The sequence below is a fragment of the Polistes fuscatus genome, unplaced genomic scaffold, assembly GCF_010416935.1.
Source record: "Polistes fuscatus isolate 324 unplaced genomic scaffold, CU_Pfus_HIC Scaffold2, whole genome shotgun sequence".
Classification (NCBI taxonomy): Eukaryota; Metazoa; Arthropoda; class Insecta; order Hymenoptera; family Vespidae; genus Polistes; species Polistes fuscatus.
This window is the reverse complement of record NW_025113096.1, coordinates 4,907,065-4,923,856: the sequence shown is the minus strand read 5'-3', so window position 1 is coordinate 4,923,856 and position 16,792 is coordinate 4,907,065. Positions and strand designations below refer to the sequence as shown.

The 16,792-nt window shown below is 29.9% G+C and overlaps 1 protein-coding gene across 1 annotated transcript in view; it reads left to right on the top strand.

Moving 5' to 3' along the window:
- Nucleotides 1–16,792, top strand: part of LOC122516446 (PH and SEC7 domain-containing protein-like) — a 65,928-nt gene that overhangs the window by 9,943 nt on the left and 39,193 nt on the right. The window lies entirely within an intron of this gene.

The following is a 16,792-nucleotide window of genomic DNA, read 5'->3' as shown; positions in this document are numbered from 1 at the left end:
AATTGTGGTAGCACGTAAGGAATTAGTTGGGACGTTTCCACCCCGTTGTTCGTTCAGCGTAAAAATGATCGATCGTTAAACGACACGAAGGGAAGCCTTTCCTTCTCTTTAAGGGCAGGGTTTTATGTATTTCGAAGGAACATATCGAGTTTGCTGCTCGCTGCGCTAATCGTCTGCGAGTTTCTTTTTTTTTTTCCTTTCCTTTTTTCCCTTTAATTTATTTTTCAACCCCTTAATTATTCCAAGCTAATGCATATATCGGGTTCCGGGAATAATGTATTTATTCGCATTTTAATGCAAAAGAAGAAACAAGAAAAAATATTTCGTTATCTACATATTTTCCATCAATTCAATCCTCCTCGAACGTTTTCAAATTGTTTTTCCGATCGATTTTTAATTTATACTAACAATTTCATGATTCAACCTTACAATCGCGTTCTTCGCTTTTCATTAATTTTTCTTTTTTTGTTTTTCTTTTTTCTTTTCCCAATTCAATTTAAAAATGCATCGAATGTTTTCTTCACTTTCGAATCTCGTTTGCAAAACGCAATAAACTTTTAATCGAACAATTATATAATATCGTGGACTGATTTTATTTTATTTTATTTTCTTTTTTTCTTCTTTTAAATTAATCCACGATACAGTCAAAAACGTAGTCGCGAGTGTATTACTCAAAATGCGATTAATATTAGAAAATTTATACGATTCTGTAAAATAATCATTGTCTGGGAATAATACGAAGAAACCTTTACTACAATCCAATATTCTCTCTCTCTCCTCCCCTTCCCCCTCTTTCTCTCTTCCTCTTTTATTCACAATTTTCTTTTTTATTTCTTCTTTTTCTCTTCTTGATCCAATTGAACGATTATAGTTTGATCGAAACACGAACTAATGTACAGTGTAACGCATACATACGTTCGCATATATAGAGAGTATATAGAACCAGACATTCAAATACACACACACACACACACACGCACGTACAAGTACACGGAGTTACACACACAGAAAGCTCACACAGGAAGTGTGCTCGACCGAAGCAGAGTTATCGATCTCTGGCGAAAGGCGGCGAAGTTACGCAAACTCGCATTACCCAACGTCGTCATTTTCGTCGTCGTCATATTCGTCGTCGTCATAGTCGTCATAGTTAATCGTTATAGTTATCATTTTCATTGTAGAGAAGCGGCTTCGGTCTAAAACGTTTTTCGTTTGCCAAAGGGGTTTCCCCCTCTCCCCCCACCAAATGTTTCACAAAACTTTGTTGAATCCGTCATAAGGGCAAGAACGAAAAAAGGATGGAAAGAGAATGTGTGTGTGTGAGAGAGAGAGGATCAGTGAGAGGATGGGGAGAGAGGGTGGGAATGGGGGATGGGTGAGGGGTTGTATGTTGGTAGACCGAGAAAGAATTTCTAAAAGGAAAAAACTACACCGACGGAACAATGGCGAACGTGATTACATCGATGAGAACATTATTTCGATGAGAGATACTTTTTCAGATACTTATCTCTTACGAAGAACGGAAATTTAGTACTCCAAGTTTGCTTGCTTGCTTGGTTGTTTGTTTCCTTCCTTCCTTCCTTCTTTGGTTACTTATTTATTTGCTTGCTTTCCATTTTCGAAATTTACGTTTAGGATTTTTATTCGATATTTTTGTTTATCGGTTGTACGTCGTGTCGTTGTTAATAAGAATTTTTATTATGAATTTTTATTATTTATTTTTCGTATTGATTTGGAATTTTTCTATTTTTTCTTTCTCATTTTTTTTTGTTTTTTTTTTTTTTTAATATGAAATCTTTTAACGAGTTTGAAAAATTGTATAATCGATTCACGCGTATTGTACTTATGGAAAAATAAAAAATTAAAGATTTAATTGATATTTAATAAAGAAATTCTTTCTGCAAACTCAATAGTTCTTTATACTACGACGGTGTCTTGACAGAGAATTAAATAAAAAAGATAAAAAGAGTAATTTTAAAAGAAAGAAAAGAATATCTCACTGCCAATAAAATTTCATTCGGTTGCACGGAACATTGGTTCAATGTTTCTTAAAATGATTATATCTTTTTTTTTTTTTTAATCTTCTTTTCAAAGCTCATTTCATTATTCTCCTTCTTTTTTCCATTTGTTAATATTACGTGCCTGAAGGGATTTACAATAAATTTGTAAAATTCCTTTACTAATTATCGATTTTTTTCCTTTCCCATTTCCCACGCTCGTCCCTTTTCCCCTTGCCAAGGAACTTTTGACCTATTCTTCTTTATGGTAGAAATAAATTTGCGAGAGCAAAAAAATTCCTACTTTTACGTACGATTGAACCATTTTTATTTCGTTTTTTTTATTTCCCTTTCTCTGATGCATACACACATACACACACGCACTCTCTCTCTCTCTCTTCATAGTACACGTTCAATACTTTTACTCTTTCACGCACAAAATCTTTTTCTCTCACACACTGCACACACGTAAAATCTCTTCTTGTTTTTTTCTTCTTCTCACTTTAACACATACAACATTTCTATCTCTTTTACTCTCACCCAATACAAAATCTTTCTCTTTATATATTACTTTCTCACATACGAAATATCTTTTCATTTTATCTCTCATTCTCTTTTACACTATTCGTTCAATACAATACACTATAGGAGAGTTACGAAAGGTGAATGCAGGGATCATACCCTTTGACCTCTTCGGCAGGTACTTTCCTTTACCCACCCTATTTCTCAACGCTGCCTTACGAACGTTCCTCGAATACCAATTGCATTCCTTATAATCAGACTTATTGTTACTAGTTACGTTTGACTAAAATATAAACCTTGTTCACATCCTTTTTTTTTCTTTTTTTTTTTTTTTTTTTATATTATATTAAATTATATTATATTATATCAAAACACATAAGATTTACGGATATTTTTCGTTCACTATTATTTTAAAACTTACAACTATTATTTTAATGAAGAAGTGGATAGAAGAAAAGAAATTAATATTTACGTATATATTCATTAAGACATTAAAAAAAATCAACGTATAATATTTAAAAACAAAAAAAAATAATATTCAAGTTTTATATATAATATATGTGGGATGTGGAGCGTCTCCAAGCCAAATTAAATAGGCATTCGTGAAGAGATTAGACGGTGGACCCTGGATAGCTCAATGGTTAAAGAGCAGTCGCCCGGAAAAGAAGATCCGGGTTCGAGTCCCGGTCCAGTCAGTCCAACGGCCCAATTTTTTCATGAATCCTACATATATATATAAATCTTAAATAAAATAACAAAATATATAATAAAATAATAATAATAATTAAAAACAAAAAAAATAATATTCAAGTTTTATATATCTATAAATCTAATTTTCAATTATATAATAATAAAATTATATAATTGAAATTATTTGTAAATTTTATAATAATTATTTACCATTTCAATTATATATTATATTGTATTATTATTCGTATCTTTATTGAGACAAGATAGTGATATCTATGATAACTAAATGTTGAGCCTTGTACATAAACTAATAAACCAAAGTCCATCATATCCCCCTTTCCCTCCCTTCCACTCTCTCTCTCTCTCTCTCTGTGTGTATGTCTGTATCTTATTTGTGTTGACCAGAGTTGAGGCTCGTAGGTAAATTTCATTAGAGATAAGGCAAGAATGGGGTGGGCTACGTGTACGTACCACGTTCGATATTGTACCTTGGGTAACTAGTTTTAGACGAAAGGAAACACGATCGAAAATGTGCATCATCCGTCTATCTATCCCCGATTGCATGCAATTCACGTAGAATTCAAAAGAAAGAGATAGAGAGAGATGCAATCTTTCAATTCAGTTATCTCTTTTTCTCATACCAAACCCTCCCCACCCACCCTTTCCCCTACTTCCTTTCTTTTTTACATTTAATATTTTTTTCTATCCTTTCTGTTCGTCGAATATAATCATCGTACATATTGGAAATCATTTATATTTTTCTGTTAAATTTTGTTAATTTATTGTTGAACGGTTCTAAAAGCAATATTGCCGCATCTCTCCCGCAAATAATTGGCCGAGTTTCTTCGTTAATTTCACGTATGACGATGATGTTGTGCTAGAACGTTAAATAGAATTTATGTGTGTGTGTGTGTTAGTGTCTCTGTGTGTGAGAGAGAGGAGAAGGAAGGAACGTACGTTAGTCATTGTTAACATGTTTGACACAGTTCTGATAACTATGGGAACGAAATGTTCCATAGTTGTCATGGGTTTTTGTAAAAGTTACTTTTTGCAATCTCGTATCTTCAAATTGTAACTCTCTATTTGTATTGTTTATTCGGTTTATTGCGTATTAAAAAATGTATTCCTAGCTTTTTTCTTTCTTTTTAAGGTTATTCCTAATTAATACTAGACGAATTAGAAATAATTTCGTTAGATAGTAGATCTGTTAAAATTAACAACAACGTTAGGTGACGTTTTTTGTTAGATTTCTTTTTTCTTCCTTACGTATAACATATTTTCTTTATTTCTTTCTTCTTTGATTAGAAAAATGAGAAATAGCGTAAGATATTATAGAACTAATAGAAATTGATAGATTAATCGTGAAAATATAAATAAATAAATCAAAAATAAAAAGAATCTTAAATTTTGTGTCTTTCTCTTTCTCTGTCTCTTTCTCGTGTCAGTAGTCTCTGACGTGTTTTAAACAAAAATAGAACGTCATCGTTGTCACTCGAGGGCGCGAAAGTGCCTGCTCGATAAATGCACCGAAAGAGAGAAAGAGAGAGAAATGCATCATCGCGTACGAAAACTGGGAAATAAGAAAATATTCTTCTCGAAGTTTCACCGAAGCTTTTCCTTTAGTTTTCTTCTATTTTTTCCTTCTCCTTCCTTTCTATTTCTATTTCTTGTTTCTTTCTTTTTTATTCCTTTTCCTATCTTCTTGTTTATTTGTTCTTCTGTATTTTTGTTTCTCTTCATTTCAATACCCGTTAGAATTCGTCTCGGTCGACGAAAAGGCAAGGAAAGAGAGAGAGGAAAGAAGAGGGGGGGATAAAATATATTGCACGTATGCTAATGTATTCCTTAAATCGAACGATTTACGAGAAAAATTCACTCCGTACCGTGTGTTTTCTCTATACACACATACATCCCGTGTTATATTATGGAAAAGATTTTCCATGTTACTTTATTCCCGTTGTCTACCTTTTTTTTTTCTACTTTTCCTTTTGTTTTTTCTATCAATGGAAGGAAAGATATCAAGGAAGTTTCGATCAGGGTTAAGGGAGAGAGGGGTGACAGGATGGGGGAAGTTGCAGGTGCAAGAAAACCAATGCTATGCAGTAGAAAGATGTAAATTTGTATTCCTAGTAAGCCAATTCTGTATTCCGATGTCTGGTAAACGCGTTGCTTTATAGAAATGGATAAAGAAGGGTGGGGCTTCGGGGGGTTGGGAAGGGGTCCAAGAAGAGTATTCGAATTTATTCGAGGTTTTGAGATAGAAAATGATTAACGATTTTTTCGTTTCTTCTAAAGTCGACTACCCCTTTTTATTTTTTCTTTAATTGTCCTTTGGTTTTTTTTTTTTTTTTTTTACTTTTATTTTCATTTTTATATATTTTTCTTCTCTACACGTTATTTTTTTCCTATATATATATATATCTCCTTTTATTTTTCCTCGTCTCGCCATATTTCTATTTCTTTCTCTATCTATTTTTCCATATTTCACCGTACTTTTTTGTCTCTCTATCTATATTTTTCCTTTTTTATTACGTCTCTCTCTCTCTCTCTTTCCCCCTCTCTTTTTTAATCATTTCTATTTCTTTTCTTCATTTCTTTCTCTTCTTCTCGCCCCTTTTTTCTATTTTCTCACTATACTTTTTTTTTCTCGCTGTTTTCTTATCCTACAATTTCTTTCTCCTTCCTTTTCAATTATTCTTATTTTTCTCGTCTCTCTGTTCTCTCCTTTCTTTTTTTTTTTTTTAATTATTATTCCCGACTCTTATCTCTACTTCTGTATTTTATTCTTTCCCCCTTCTCTCATACTTTTTTTTATTTATCGCAGGAAAACACGTTAGCTATCAACCGATCGCGACAAAATAACAAACATTCCCTACCACTTTTAATTACCACTGATCACGTGTTTTATTTTATTCTATTTCATTCCAATTTATTCTATCTACACGATCAGGTAGGTTTACGTACACGCACAAATGTATACACGCATACATTACTACAGATCAAAAGTTTAGAATTCCTAATTGATTTTCATACATAATCCAATTCCGTGGTTAAAAATGGTCTTTTTTTTCTAATGCAATTGGAAGAAAAATATTCTTCGTGGGAACGGATCAAAAGTTCGTGTCGATATTTGATAGATATTTCTTTTGAAATATACGAGAACATTTGAATTTATTGTTCAATAAATTCGGGGTACGTTGATTTTATTTTGATGCAATTTGTACAATTACCATCTGGTTTCCTTTTTCATTTCAAGATGGACTCCATTTTAAGAATCCAAATTTATAGGTTAGAAAAAGAAAGATGGCGGTGTATCGAATACGGTGTAATATATTTAGATGATCAAATAGTTTGTAGATTAGAAAACAATTGGTATAAATAATTAAGACACTATTCAATGAGATTATTATATTATTTATATTTTTATGTGGATCAGCAGATTATATGCAAATGTAATGTCGTTCGATCGATGAGAAGATTTGTTAAAGTTCGATTAACTATGTTTAATATTGATCCTTGTCGTTGTCGTCTGCGTCCATAAATTTGTCATGCCCCCCCCCCTTAGTATTTCTTTTCGTTCATCTTTTCTCCATTACAGATAAGGAAAGTAAAATAAAAACAAAAAAGAAAAAGAAGTAAAGAAAAGAACAGGTTATATCTTTCGATCGTTTTCGTAAGAATGTCCCGAAGAATTCTCGTTAAAATTCGTTCGTAGTTTTTGTCGAGAGTAAGAATTTAAGCGCCATGCTGCATTTCGTTTGCAGAGGACGAAGCAAAAAAAGAGAGGAAAGGGGGGATGTAGTGAGAAAGGGCGAAAGGGGGGAGGGGAGTAAAGAAAGGTTTTAGAACCAATGAAAAATCGCTTTGAAAGACGATGGGAAAATTACGCGCTGTAGCAACAGTACTTGCAAATATCGGTTTTTTTAATTTATAAAAATGCAACGAAGTTTTTAGAAATACAACTTTTGTTATTTTCCTTCTTTTTTGTTTTTTCTTTTCAGTCGTATTAAGAATAATTTTCGCAAATCCAGGTGGGGATCATTCGAGAAGTTTTAATTCGTACGACTGTTTTGAATATTTTTTTTTTGGAGCGTGAGGGGGGGGAAAGGAATTTTCTTTTGGTTATAGAAGAAATTTTCTTGAAGTTAATCTTAAACATAAGGAAATGGGTGCGGCATTACTTTGCTTATAACACAACACCTGGAAGGGTTGAAACACGTTCGTTAACGAGCATCGAGTTTCGTGCGAGTCCCCCCCCCTTCCTATTCCCCTCTCCTGTTTCTATCTCATTCGTGAAAACCGGATTTCAAAGTGCATATATATATATATGTATGTATATACATACATATAGTTTACGTTTACGAGTATGATCTTTCAAGGAAAGTGTGGGTACAGGTGCAGTGGCTGTGCAGAAATGACAAGTTCCAGTTGTTAATCGCTCATGAGAATGCAACGAGAAACGTTTGTATTATTTGCTTTCCCTTTAAATATAATATACTGGGTGTTCTGTAAAATCTCACTGTCTTACGATTCTCATTTAACGTTGATTTGTTTTCGTATATTATTTTATATTTACGAATAAGACTATTTGACAATTCGTAAAACAAAAATATTTCATTTCATACGTTTATTTTGATCAATACGTAGATGAATTTTTATCAGATAAAATTAAGTAAAATTTTGTTTCGTTAACAAATACGCGTAAGATGAACGAATTATTCTCGTAAATCCAATAAAAAAAGAAAAAAAGAAATAAAAAAAACTGTCAAAGATAAAAATCATACAATTTTGTGTAGAAATATAAATAATATACTAATAAGTATTACTAATATATAGAAATAAATGAGATATAAAGATAACAAAATGATATATCATTTGTATCACGAAAATATAACAGAAAATTCAATTCATCGTGATATTTAAAATGTTAGTAACACAGATACAAGATTTTTTCTAAAAACATGTATATATTTATTTAACGAGACAGAGAAAATTTATAGTTTGCCATTAGTGAATAAGAAAGAAAGAAAAATAGAGGTAAGAAGGTTGGTTGAAAATCTTTTTAACTAAAACCACCACTACCACCACCACCACCACCACAGTAAAGATAAATTCAAATCGGTTAGAGTTTTTCCCGCGTTTCGGTGATGGTGATACCGGAATCGATTTCAATTTGGGTCGAGAAATATAACACAGTTCGCAGGATTTCTTCCTTCCGTTTCTATCCAATGGAAATAAAGTTTGAAAAGAAAAAAAAGCAAAGAGAAAGAGAAAGAGAAAACGCAAAGTGTGGGGGGCAGGGTTGACGAGACGAGACGAGACGAGACGGGGTGGGGTGGAACTAACAAAATGCGTTTAAATGATTGTGAATCGTCGATTCACGGTCCATCGTACTTTTACTTGACGACGGTGTTTCTCCTTTTTTTTCTTTCTTTCTTCTTTTTTCTTCTTACTGTTAGGAAGAGTTAAATCAACTTTTTCCTTTTTTTTTCTTCTTCTTTTTCTTTTCCTTTTCCGAAAGCGTGACCGATCGACCGATAACTTAAATCTCTTTTTCCACTTTACTCTCCCCCTTCCCCCTCCCTCAGGTAGAATTGTATTTGAAATTGTGAATAAAAGTAAAAATAAAAATAAAAATAAAATAAAATAGGATTCTGCAAACGATAAACGGCCTCGTTCGTTTTCGAGCCGTGAAAGTCGCGAAAGGACGACGACTACGACGACGAAATCGAGCAGGTTTTAATTTTAACCAAAAGAGAAATGAGATTTTTTTCTTCTTTGACTCTTCTACTTCTTCTTCTTTTTCAAAATCAATCGAACGAAATTTAAAATCATTTTGAAGAACTAATATAAATGTTTCAATTGATATTCATTTAGAATACAAAATTTTCTAATTTTTATATAAATAATTAAATATTTATGCATACACGCGTATGTATAAATAATTAAGTTACGTAAAATTGATCTATTTATTTTATTTTTATTTTTTTTTTCCTATAATTATTTTATTTATAATTAATTTTCTCTTTTATCTTTTATCTTTTCTTAATTTCTATTCATTGCAGAATAGAAATAGGTATTCGTGGAAAGTTGTGTGTGTGTGTGTGTATGTGTGTGAAATAGAAAGAGAATGGTGGGAGAGGGGATGATGAGAAAAAGGGGGGGGAGGATATTTCCTCTTCCGTAAGTGGAAAAGAGGATGAGACACACGAGTATCTTTCCTTCTTCCTTTCTTTCTTTCTTTCTTTCTTTCTCTTTTGCGTTTAAGTATTGGAGATTTCATCGTGGCTTTTTTTTTTTCTTAGTTAGGGTTGATGAAGCGTCGAGAAGAACTCGAGACGGGCAATTTAATTTTTCTTATCTGTAACGGACCATCACCGATCTTCTTGTTCTTTTACCTTTGGTAACATTTTTTTTCTTTTTATTTTTTTTTTTTTGTACATCTATGCACGTTGAACGCGTATAGAAATATTTATAAATATTAGCAAACTAATAAGCCAATGAGATACTTATCCCGAAAGTTTAATGAACGGGAACGATTAGTGGTAAATATTATTTTCTTTTGTTTTAACATTTCTTTTTATCATTTTATCATTTGGAATGTTAAGATCTTATAAATCAAATTTGTTTATTTTTTTTTTCATACAAAATTATCTATTTGGTAATATAAAAGTATAAATTCGTTGAATGTTTATTCGTTATTAATTTAAGATTTGTATGAAATGATTTTCGAGTTAATTAATAGGAAAATATTTTTGTTATTACCAGATAAAAGTTTGAGATTATTTATTTAAAAGATACAGTAATAATTATACAACCTCCGTTTATGCTAATAATTGGTTTCACAGTAACAACAACGTGTAAATTGGAATCATTCTAAATTCGTTTAATATATAAAAATTCTTTGAACATATTCAACATTACGTATTTAGCTTTTCGAATAGAAAAAAGTAAATTGATGCAATTAAGAAATAAATTATACTTAAGAAATCCTCGGAATATGTAAATGAGAATGTAACTGCATTTGTTTCATGTTAATGATATGTAATTGAGTTGAACAAAATTGTTTAAATAATATGTAAATAAGAAAAAAAATATTATAAAATATTATTCTTATATAAATACGTTTGAATAATATTAGTTTTAACACACACACACACACACGACAGTAGCTTTATATATACAGTAGTGTACGTGTATGTGAATAATCAAATGCATAAAGATATTAAATGATCGATAGTTGGAATGTAGTTTGTGGATTGAAGTTGTTTTATTCGATACCAGATTCCACTATCGAATATATTTCTTTAGATTTCTTTTCCACTATTTATTTCTTTCATTTTATTTTTCATTTTACAAAACTTGTACAGCTGCTGCTGCTTCAGATCTATCTCATACACGTAGAATATATAACATACTACTTATGATATGACCCATGCTAGGTATAGTATATCTTTGATATCGAGCATGATATCCTATCATCTTTTAGGACGATCGTTAAATTATATGAACCGTGTAATACTTCTTTGTGTATATAACATTGCACAGTTTTTATCTTCTTTAATATCTTTTCTTTTATTTTTATTCTTTTTTTTTTTAGGAAAGTAAAAGAGAGACAGACAAATAATATGATCCAATTAAATATATATATATATTATATATATGATTTAATTATAAACGGTATCATATTTTATTCAAAGTAACTAGTAACAAAATTAGAACTTTTTATTTTCTTTAATGTTTTTTTTTCTTTTTCCTTTTTTTTTTCTTAGGAAAGTAAAAGAGAGACAGGCAAATAATATGATCCAATTAAATATATATATATTATATATGATTTAATTATAAACGGTATCATATTTTATTCAAAGTAACTAGTAACAATATTAGTACTTTTATCTTCTTTAATGTCTTTTTTTTATTTTTATTCTTTTTTTTTAGGGAAGTAAAAAAGAGATAGACAAATAATATGATCCAATTAAATTTCTAAAAATTATTGTTCATTCCAATTAAATATATATTATATATATATGATTTAATTATAAACGGTATCATATTTTAATCAAAGTAACTAGTAACAAAATTAGTACTTTTTATTTTCTTTAATGTCTTTTCTTTTATTTTTATTCTTTTTTTTTTAAGAAAGTAAAAGAGAGATAGACGAATAATATGATCCAATTAAATTTCTAAAAATTATTGTTCATTCCAATTAAATATATATATATTATATATATGATTTAATTATAAACGGTATCATATTTTATTCAAAGTAACAAGTAACAAAATTAATACTTTTTATTTTCTTTAATGTCTTTTCTTTTATTTTTATTCTTTTTTTTTAAGAAAGTAAAAGAGAGACAGACAAATAATATAATCCAATTAAATTTCCAAAAATTATTGTTCACATTCCAATTAAATTTAAAACATATATATGATTTAATTATAAAAGGTATCATATTTTATTCAAAGTAACAAGTAACAAAATTAGTACTTTTTATTTTCTTTAATGTTTTTTTTCCTTTTTTTTTTCTTTAGGAAAGTAAAATGGAGATAGACAAATAATATGATCCAATTCAATTTCCAAAAAATATTTTATTTAAATAACATATTTATAATTTCATTATATTTATCATTTCATATTATTTATCATTCATATATATATATATATATATTTATCATGATATAAATATTTATCATCATTTCATATTTATTATATTTATCATTTCACAATATCATATTTTATTTAAATTAACAAGCAACAAAATAAATATTAGCGATATGATTATTAAACAATCAAAACGTTAATTATCCTATATATAAATCGTTTTTCTTTTTGTTTTAAATCTAAATATTCAATAATAATAACAGTTAGTAACGCATAATTAATCGCATTAATTTATCGAGCAAATATTTACGAAAAACATTCCCCATACCCCGTACTCATTCTCACCACATCCCTTTGAGATATATTTATAAGAATTAAATTAAGTATGATCTCGGGGAAAAGTATTCTTCATTGATGCGTGATACAGATCACATTTACAATGTGACAGATATAACTATATAATCCATCGTGAAAAAAAAAGTTAAGGGGAGAAAAAAAAAGAAGCACAAAAAAAAAAGAAAAAGGGTCCGCGTCGTTAAAGCTTGGCGAAAAAGATGGGGGAGAAAGAAAAAGAGAAACTAAAACTGAAAGAGAAAGAGAGACAGTTATAGGATTAAATGTAACTGTGTATTAGTGTGTGTGGGGTATTATAGGAGAAAAGAAGGAAGCTAAATCATTATGTTGCGTTAACGTAACACCGGGAAATAGGTTAAGGACGTTAACACCGACCCTCGTTTGTGAGATAAACGAAGATAGAAAATGAAAGATAGATAGATAGATAGAAAAAGATAGAGAGAGAGAGAGAGAGGGAAAGAAGAGTGAGAGAAATATGAGGAGGGTTTATGACAGAGGAGGACGATGTTTTACCAAAGTGGGGTCATTCTCTCTCTCTCTCTCTCTCTTTCTTTCTCTTTTTTTTTCTTTCTTTTTTTCCCTCTCTTACATACACACGTACATACGTACACGTAATCTTTGTTCCTCCCTCTTCCTTATTTTTTGTTTCTACGGACCCAGTTTTACTCTGCAATTAATTACGTTTTTGCAGGCAATTTTTGTGATAATAAAAAAGGGTATCAAATGAAGGGTGGTAGTGGTGGTGGTGGTGGTGGTAGGGGGATGGGTTGAATTTAAAGTAGTTTTTTTGTTTTCTCTTTTTATTTTCTTTTTTGGGGCAGAAAAATGACTTTGATATTATTTTTTCATTCAAAAGGTTTATAATTAATGAAGTTTAGGAAGCTTCTTTTAAAGTAAGAGATTCAAGTTTGGGGATTGGGGGTTGGGGTAGCATTCTGTTTTCGGTATCGAAAAAGAAAATATATGGAGGTTGATAGTATTTCTTCTTTTATTCTATGATACTTTTAGTATACTTAAGAGAAAAGAAATTTGCATTAAAAGTACAAATTTATCGGAATTACGAAAGTTTATGAGTGAAAGAGGAGTATTATGGTTGTGTTTTTAAAAAACAAAAGAGAAACAAAATATAATAATTTTTTCTCAAAAAAATGTTTGATAATATTTATCTACTTCCTGTAAATATATACATATATATATTTCTTTTAATTAGTTTGATATTTCGTTAATCATTCGTAGAACATTTTTTTCCCCTTTAACTGAAGATAGATACAAGAATTGCCGGAAATCGTGATAGAGATTTTGATAGGACGGTAGAGGATATCGGATATCGGAGAAAGATATATTCTCTTTTATCTTTTTTATATTTTTTTTTATTTTTTTTATATTTTAATTAGTTCACGTGCCACAGGCAGAGTTGGGGGGGTCGTTGAACTCTGCGTTATCGACGGATACGACCTAGGTACGCCCTAGGTGAGTCGATAACTATTGCAGCAGGTTGGAAAAAATATTGTATTTTCAGAAATTTATTTTCATACCTAGAAACATTTTTTTATATATATAATATTAAAAACAAAAAAAGAATAAAATAATTTCTTACATGTTTCTTCCTATAATAAATAATAATAAATAAAAGAAAATGATATAAAAATAATATAGACAAACAAATTGTTATATTTACGAATATATATAGGAATATATATAAATTATTATAAAAATTAATATATATAAAGTATTAATTATTTATTAATACATATATTATTTACGTTACGTATAATTGTATTCTGATCGAATGTGTATCAGATTTGATAGGTAAATTCGAACGATTATGTCCTTGGATTTATGTACTATAAAGGGTGGGAGGGAGTGGGGGTAGGATATAAACCTTCGATGGCATCTTACTCGTCGTAGTAACAATTGGTCCATCGAGTGGGTAACTACGTGATAGGAGAATTTATGGAATACTCGAGGTAATACCAAAGCATACCAACGTGTACCTGTTTCCTCTTCCTCCCCCTCCTTCTCCTCCTCCTCCTCCTCCCTCCCTTTTCATCTGCTTCTTATAGTCAAACGAATTCTCGAGATTCTCTCGTGAGAAGAAGAGAAGCTCTCGTTTGATTCTCATTTATTGTTTGGTTCTCTTGAAATGTGTTTTTAAGTGTCTTTGCATTTCAATATAAATCCTATCAAATTGTTTTTATTTTTTTTTAATATTTAATAATAAATAAAAAAATATATAAATAATAAATAATAAATAAATTTTTTAATTATTTTAATAATAAATATACAATACAATATTTTTTGTTGTTCTTTTTCAATTAATTTTAGCTATATAATAAGATTTGAATCTTATCGTCAGATAAGGTTTAGTCAGAATGATTTATAAACTGGGATTTAATCGAAGATATATTAATCATATAGAATGACGAAATTGATTATTATTAAGAATGATATAATTTTATCGATGTAATCTGTGATTGAAATTTGATAATTGTATTATTGTAGGTATTAGAAAAAAAGTCTGTCTAGACATTTATTAATATTATTTAAAAGATGAATAATGATTATTGAAAAATTGATTCAATGTTGTATCGTTCGTTTTTTAATTTGTATTATTATTAAAAATAATAATTATAAGATACTTGTTCTCGGTTTTTTCCCAGATGATAGGATCCAAAATGTTTTGCTTAAAAGTTTAACATTTTTTTTGAGGGTGGAATTTCTTTTACGTTGTAAAACGTAATTTAAATCGCAGGAAATAGTTTTGATATTTCTTAATGGGTAATTAAAAAAAATGTTGTGGAAGTTCAAGCAAGTTTGGATGAAAAAAAACAACCAATCGATTGATTGTTTTTAATCGAATCGTTCTTAAGATTTTTTTTCTTATCTATCTACCTACTTATCTACCTACCACCCCCCCCCCACCACCACCACTACTACTACTACTACTAATAATGATCTCTTTCGTAGTCATAATTTTAACGAGTTCACTCCAGTTTTCGCGCTCTGGGGCAAGTTTTATATACACTAAAACCGAAGTTACTTGCCTCATCCAACCCAACCTCTATATTTAGGCCCTTCTTGAAAGAATGAGAAAGAATGGAAAAGAAGGAATAGTAGGAGTAACTAAGTGTCAAAAAGATAGAAAGAAAAAAAAAAACAAATTATATGCGCAATTGTAGAAAAAAAATGTTTTTTTTTTTCAGATGCATCAATTTATAAATTATTTACACATTTTTTTTTTTTTTAATTGATTCCTTTACGATTCGATTTATTTTCGCATTTTGATTAGGTCCCAAAAGTAAAACGATTATTTCTTTTTAAACGAACGTTTCTTTTTTTTTTTACTATGCAACGAAAGGTAGAAGAAGAAAAAGAAAAAGAAAAAGGAAAAAAAACCCTACCCATTTATCGATCGTTTTGATTTTTTTCCACGCTTTCCATGTAAATATTAGACGATAAAAATTAATGTTTATTTTCTTTTAAGGGAATGTAAATATCACAGCCGAATTTTTATCGAATATTTCTTTTTTTTTCCTTTTTTTTTTTCCAGAAAACAATTATTGACTTTTAAACGTTCTATTGATTTAAATGAAGAATGCACCGAATAAACATTTAATGCAATTCTAATATTTTCGTGTGGTGGTGGTGGTGGCGGGGAGGAGGCAGAGGGATTATTTTGATAAATATTAAAAAATTAATAAAAAAAAAAAGACAAATAAAGGAATCATGAAAGCGAAACAAATTCGATGCACAGATGAATATGCATAAATTTGATATAGAATGGAAAAAGAAGACCACCCCCCTCTTTCTTTTTTTTTCTCGTAGCAACGTTGAACTAATTCTTGCTCGTTAGTTTCGTTGGATCCAGCTGTCGTACTGCTGCTGCTGCTGGTGGTGCTTACATTGCACTGGCCTTTCCTATACACTTGTCCTCCACCTCCCCCCCCATCTCTCTTACTCCCCCTTGTATGTATGCGATGCGAGATGAAATTAAATTAGAGGAGAAAGACGAAACATTGATGAATCAATAAAACGTGTCCGAGGTTTTAACGAAATATTACCGGATACGATCTATACGGGGAATAATAGTTAATTTCTTATCAATGTTAAACAAACAAAATACAATTTTATTATCGAAACAATTTAAACGATCACATATATTATAACATGTAAAATAAAAATTGGTTAATTTAGGTATTAAAGAAATCTCGTATTATTCGATTAACTTTCAAATTTATTTTTCCTTTTTTTTTGAATGAGGCTTCAGCTGCAAACAAATTTGATCGTACATTTGAGATTTAATTGTTATTTCACCACCTGTTCGTACTTATAATATCACCAATTTACAAAATATCATGTATATAAAACGTAATAGTAAAAACCGATTTATGCGTATACTAAAATATAAAAAGAAAATATCCCTAGGAGAGCGTTAAGGGAATTTATTTTTTCTAGATTTTATACGAGCTCTCTCAAACGTGGTTTACGATAACGTAGCTAGGTTACAGTTGGTAGAAGGTAGTGTATATACCTTGTAGACATTTATATCTCTTTTCAACATCAAAACATATTTCTCGTCATACGTATACACACACACACACACACACACACACACACACACACACACACA